Below are 7,520 nucleotides of genomic sequence, written 5' to 3'. Positions count from 1 at the left end.
ATTCAAGTAATATTTCGGAATGGAACGCACAGATGAATACTATTGGATAACATCTCTTTCATCGTTTACTTTGGTAAGGTGGATTCATAGATTCTAGATATTTTGAAAGACTGGAGAAATTGATGCAGCAATTTAAATAGATATTATCCATGGCTATAAGATTATTCTCGAGACAAGAAACTTTGAATTGCAACATTCACCCCACCAAGAAAGAAAAAGACATACCATACATATACTTTCACAAAGTTGCTTGGGCGAAATGTATGCATTACTTATATCGAACCACAATATCAGCTTGTGAGATTTTAATCTACCTTGACGTAGTTTTAAACCGGATATCTAATATGGTTGAATATAGATAGGATAAATTAAGGCAGTCGAAATTAGTAATTTTGGGCATCTTGCAACAAACAGTATCATTTAGAACTTCTGGAACCTCTTCTACAAAACCATGCCTCTTTTTCCCCGACCTTGTAATAGTTCAAGATTTTAACATCAACAGGTACCTCCAACCAAGGAAAATCTTACATCTGTCAAGTAAAAATAACTGCACGTTACTATAGAAATGAGATATGATTTTTAAACAATCATAAAATTTCAAACCGCGAGATAAGAGAGTAACAAGTACATTACAGAAATTATTACATAAAATATACTGTGTAGAAATTTCTAAATATCTAAAATGATATAAATAATCACAAAATTGTATGCATTGAGAAGTAACAAATCTGGTAACCTCAACATAAAGTATATTTGATCGGTCTCCGGACTAATCTGAATAAAACATCACACAGGTTTTAACTAAAGCACTTAAATGAAGATCAATACTTCTGTTTTAACTTGTACACAGTTTACATGAACTTTGTTAGTTTTGAGATTACAGTAGAGTTGCTGCATTCCTCTTGCAAGGGAGAGAACTACAATGACTCTGTATGTGTTTTTTTTCCGAATGAAAAAAATGATCGAAACCGACACAAGTATCTGTAATATTATGATTATAAGACAACACACACATTGCTTAAGGCATCGTCAAAAGTATATTAAAGATTTTTTTTATAGAATTTTTGTCTGAATATGAATAATTGCCTTCTTTACTTATATGTCTATACACAATATATCAATGTTGAAAATGTAGCTAATTCTAGCTCTTAATTCAATATTCAACTTACGCCTACTAATGTTATTTGCTTTAGGCAGCTAATAATGTACTTTCTTTTTACTGTCTTTATGTTTTATTTGTGGAAAATGTTCTCGCTTGAATCAATACCGGATTGTCGATGCAGTTGTAAGAAGAAAAGTTTTGCAACATAACTATGCATTAAATTCTATCTAAAATCTATTTAAGATCTATTTTTTTATTTATTTATTTTTTATTTATTTTTTAGTTTTGTTGTTGTTGTTGTTGTTCTTTTTAATTATAGGGTTAACTACTACAGTTTATTAAAAGCATGCGTGAGTGATCAATTTGTTTAAGAACGGAGTAATGATATTAATTCAAATATTAATGTCAAAATTAGATTTAAAACTGAATTTTGTTAGATGTTATACCGAATGATAAATCAAGGCAACATATACTAGTTAACCAGATTACGATCATGCTCACGATGCTTAAGAAATATTATTAAGGTGATACAGTAATGTAGAAAGAAATAATAGATAATGCAAAATACAATAGAATCTGGATACCATTTTATTTTATGTTGGTCACGTTACAGCCTAATACTATTCAAATACTTAAAACAGTGTTCCTGGTCAACTTTACACAAATTTAATATTATCTCCAAGTAAACAATATTCTTATAATCTTGCAAAATATATTTAAGAAGCTCTATGTTTACGACAAGTTGTTCAGCCATCTGGTCTTATGTTATTCTTTTGTTTTGTGCTGTATTATGTTCACATGTATGTTATTTTCTTTACTGTAAGTTTTTTTTGTATCTGTAAATGACCGAAGGCAAATGTTTTGCTGATTGCCAAATAAACTGAAACTGATTAACTGAGAAGAAAAACATGCATTGACGAATAAAATCACACAAGCAAGTGTCATTGTTTGCACTTTTTTAAACATGGCTGGTGCGCCATATAGAAATTGTTTAGGCAAATGCAGCCCTGGTATTTTCATTATAAGAAACGTAACTGTGGGTCCGGCCCTTGCATCTACAGATGTTAATGTACGATAAAAGTGCATTAACCGTTTATTATTATTAGACGCCGCTTGCAAGCGGCGTCTATAGTCTGTCCCATTAAAAATGGAAATGAACTTTTGCCTGGTATGAATTAATAAAAACACGTTGAATAAAAATTAAAACTTTTTTGTAAACTAAAAAAAAGTCACCCTCGAGATTTTTCAGGATTTTTCTCTAAAGTGTCTAATTTTCTTGTAAAAGCAAAGTTTCATTTCTCTACGGCAAATCTCTGTTGTTTATTTTCCGTAGCCATTGCCGAAGTACTCTTCATTTGAAGATGAACGGGAGAAAGCACGTGTCATGTTTCTAAAATGTACATGATGTTCTCGGGGTCGTTTCATGATTATTTTACAAAGCTGTATCTACATGATGTAACAGTTTTGTTGCAATGCATGATAGAAAACTTTACAAAAATGAATAACAAGCAACAACTTGAACAAGATCATCGAGTCTGTGGAGTAGATCTAGAAATAGCACTTACTTTTAAGCTGAATAGAATCCCTATGAGTTTCGAAATAGATCTTTATAAACGTCACGACAAATTCGCATTCTGAAGATCCCTTCATTGCCAGTTTATATCCAGTTTCGTAGACTTTGAAACTCCTGAATGGCATGACATTTACACTTATGATGATCCAGATTTTTTCATAATCCGTCTCATTATTAAAACATTGTTCCGTTTGTGCAGATATCTGGGTTAGCAAATGAAATATGTAAATGAAACACACCATAATCCAGTATGTTCCAAATCCATAATTCAAGAACGGCCCATAAATTTAGTTCGACAGCACAATGTTTATAACTATTAAAAATGGATTCCTGACGAAAAACATTATTACGTCACCAATAATTTACGAAATATATGACGTAACAAAAATGCCTCGCGCTTTTTATGGATGATTCCAGTTGCGGCATTGGCAGAGGGCGGTTAGGCATATGTAACCTCATAAAGATAATTTTAAGCGAGATAAATTTGTCTTGATGGCATTTAAAATAATTTTTGAATACAGTACCCAGATTTTGCAGTAATTGTTAAAAGTACACCTTCAATTCATATATTAACAATAAAACTTTTGATAACATTTAAATAATTTTAAACACACTTAATGGCATGAATCTATATGACAGAATACCTCTTCCATTAATTCACATATAACCTTCGTTTTGACTTTATGTTTTTAAACTATTTTATATATTTCTCAGAAATAATTTCCCTACAAATTATCTCGTTATTCAAGAGTTCTGTAAATCCTACTCTTTTAGCTACAAAATATACCCTATGCGGTGTTATTTTCTCTCGCGAAAAAAATATAGCTATTGTTTTTTCACTGAATATTTTCAAATTTTAGGAAGGCTATAATTATTTAGGACATCACTCTGTGTTTCTCTTTGACTCGATATCCCCTTCATAGTAACATAGTATGTAACACTTTGAGTCTACAAAAAAACTTATTGTCCCTGATTAAACGCTCCAATTCAATCTTATTCTTAATAATATCAAACACTGCCGGTATTTCTGGACATTTTGATAAATTATGAGACGGAAAATTAATCTGTATTTACAAGCTTAAAGTGTATAGGCCAACGTTTGGTTGCTGAAACTAGAAAGCATTTTTATATTCTTATAATTTACATTTTACATTTACAGTTACGGCGTCTAGCACCACGGAATCTTAAGCTACTTATGTAACTTATTAGGTAATCTATCATCTTTTATGCTTTGACTTTATTTTTTGATGCTTGTTTGGTGTAATCATTATAAGTGTTATTTCTAAGTGTTTTTCGTCTGTAAAACTTTGCGTTTCGATATCCAATTTTTCAGAAGAATCAACCTGCTACGAAAAGCCAAGCTTAACCATACATTAAGGATCAGTTTGTCTGCTTAGTTATCAAAAGATTCGATATTTGATGTTATGTTACATCTGGGAAAATATTCCAAATATAATAGAAATACAATTAACTTACTCGTACAACTTAAATCAAAGTCAGCCCGATATCATTTTCTCATGTTCATGGTGTAGGTTTCGAGTGTTTTGGTCTTGCAGTGATGAAATTTTATCGTTGTTTTAAATGCTTTTATCATTTCATTGATAACTTTTTTTATCTCACTTTTGAAGTTGACAGCTTCCTAGGCATTTGCATTCAAAATAAATCAAAATATACATAGCGTGTCCAGATTAAGAATGCATTTTTCAATGATAAAATAAATAAAACATTTTCAACGACAAGTGTTTCTTTTAAAAATCATTTATATTGATTTTATATTTATGCATTTCAAAATTCACCAAATTAGAAAGATGAAGTATATAAAGTCGTGCAGGTTTTTTTTTATCAAACAGTTAAATAGTATTCGTGTGCATAGAAAAGTATGGATACAGCATAACAAACGGAATGTTTTTAAAATAATCATTTTAAATAGGGTATAGAGCTTACATATAAGTATACGTTTTGTATTTCTTTTACAATTAACAATAAACAAAGTAAATGTATCAATGTTACTAACAGTAATAGAAAGCTTTTTCGATTGCTTAATTTCATTGTTTCACAAATGTTTAATATATCAATATAATGGCACTACATATATAGGAATATTGGACAAGACTTACACAAAGATGCATTTCTTTGAGTCCTGACTCTGATCTGGGATGTGCAGACACATTCCAAGAGATTGACACGAGTCAGGCAGAGCCTGCAACTTCTGATGTTGCTCCAAATACATCAGAACAAATCAGGCCTTCTTACGCATATGAAGACGAAGGAGAGTAAGTCCCCTCAACCTGGTGAAACCCAACATGTCATGTTTTCCTCTTTTATTTTATAACATTAAGTTCAAAACAACCTGTCATACCAAGAGTGAAAATGCCCAGTAAACCCTATAAATATCAATTCCTTTTGGAAACCCTTATATGAACCTGACTTTGTTAGATATTTTTCCAGATTCACAGACTCATCACCAACCGTTTGTCTATACGTACTTATCTGTAGACCATTTCCAACGCTTACCTTATCCGAATTTGGAAACGAACTACCCTTTTTATCCTATAAAACTTAGAAAACCTTCCTACAATGTACCCTTACGATCCTAAATAATACACCTCTCTAAACTATATCACCCCCTAATTAGTTATAGAAAATATGTTATCTAATTGAAAGATTATATAATGTAAAGCATATCCTTTAGACTTGTGATAAGAAAATCTGAACTAAGCGTTAAAACTAAATAAAGAAATATACGTATTTAATTAAGATAAAATGATATAGATAACTTAAGTTGTTATAATTCAGTTATATCATCATATCTATTAATTTTTCATATTATAGCATTGTAAGCTTTTATTGATTACACGCATATTTTTGTGTTGTATAAAGAAGGTTTTAGGTTTCGAAAGAATATAGCTTATTACTCTTCAGCATTGATGTAATAACGGATATTTATTATGATTCATGTTTTCAGCAAAAGTTAAACTTTGTATTAACTGGAAAATTGAAGTGTTCATACTAACCAAACTTTTTTTGCTACATATAAACATTCCTTTAGTTTTAATCATATTCATTTGAACACTTTACAATTCTCATACTTTATTTGTTGAATAAAATTAATTCTTATTAAACCTATTAAAACACCATAACTACTTAAGCAAATGTTTTAGGTCATTAACTGGACTTTTATTCATTTAGAACATGATTTATTCTTATTAAATAAAGTTATACATTCTTTTACAAAAAGAAAAACACTAACATATTAGGTTCTTAACAAAAATATTACATACATTATTTATGGGTATACTGGATATTTAAATATTATTGTAATATTTTTCAGGATTTTTGTGACTTTAGTTTATCCGAATCGACTTTCCTTGACCCTCATGTCTACATTTATTCGCTCGTCGTCTGGTGAGGGTGATGACAATAAAACCTGGAGTCCACGATTTTTAGCCAGTTCCTTCCGTTTCCGGTTGCCTTCATTTTTAAAAAAAACTTCCCATATACTCGGCCTAACCATTAATTCTAATCGATCCTTTGACTTACACACTTAAGTGCAAGCTTTAAGTTTTGAGAATTTGAAGTTATGGATGTCTATTAATACACAACGAGACACTACAGACTTTATGCCAAGACTTATTCAAGACAACCTTATAGACCGTCGCTACTACTTTTTTTCTTAATTCAAAGCAACGCATATGGAAAACATTATAAAATGTAAATATGATAATTTATAATAAACAGGCATTTAAACGTGATGTGGAATAAGTGTGTGGAATATAAAAAACATATATCTCAAGACACTTTAGACAACTTTAACTTCAGCTGATCTCAAAAGCTGTTTGGTAAGTTATGAGGTCATTTATGATCTCTCACTGGACTTTAATAGTTGTATGTTTGTTATTAGCAATACCGTATGATAATGATAAATTTGTCGTGCATTTGCTAAACTGTTTGTTGTGGAAAGACATGACATCCAGTAGAAAAATAAATTATTCATAACTTTTACTTGTGTTGTTTTTTGTTTGTCTTTTCATTGTTCACATTGCTACAACGAATCCACCACGTATACAAAGATGTTAGCCCGCAATCATTAGTTGACTTTTATAACTATAAAATTAACTGAAATAGACTTGTTCACTGCCATACCAAACTTTTGATTGAAAATATTCAAATGTTTTGTTATAGGAATAATACCCGCCCTTTGTTTCTCAGTCTAGGTTTAAATCGAGTTCTAAATATTGCGAAAAGAAGTTATATAGGGTAAATGATCAACAGACAGCCCAATATCACCTGAGTTAATACATTCTATTCATAAGTGACTCGTCAACAGCAAAAATTATAACTTTTTCTTTCTTCACATGATTCAGCTGTGAAATTTGTCTGATTTGAAGAAATAAATTTTAACAGTATTTTGTCATAATTGAAAAAAATGAATGAATGAATGAATGAATGAATGAATAGAACGTTCCAAAATTTACCATTGATATTCGCATACTAAAATTCAATCGCAGGAAAACAAGTTTAGATATGTCCTTTAAAAGCAATAGTACAATAGATTTATTGCCCGCAATTATCTAAGTAGACCGTGAATGCTTTTGTTAATATATTTAGTACCTTGATACCACAATAAAACCTCTAAGAATCAAATATGTGTGTGGGCTTCATTTTGACAGGAACTTTAAAACATATAAAAAGAATTCCAGGAAAATGATATTGGAGTGATTCTCCCCTTGAGCTGTAATTTTAAACCAGGCCAGTCAGCATAGAGAAAAGTGACGTAAGAGTCTACCCTAATATTCTATGATAAATTTTCCACGAATATATCGAAAATCCCTCGTACATATAAGT

Source organism: Ruditapes philippinarum, unplaced genomic scaffold, assembly GCF_026571515.1.
Source record: "Ruditapes philippinarum isolate M1 unplaced genomic scaffold, ASM2657151v2 ctg604_1_1_1_1, whole genome shotgun sequence".
Taxonomy (NCBI): Eukaryota; Metazoa; Mollusca; class Bivalvia; order Venerida; family Veneridae; genus Ruditapes; species Ruditapes philippinarum.
This window is presented reverse-complemented; position numbering follows the sequence as displayed.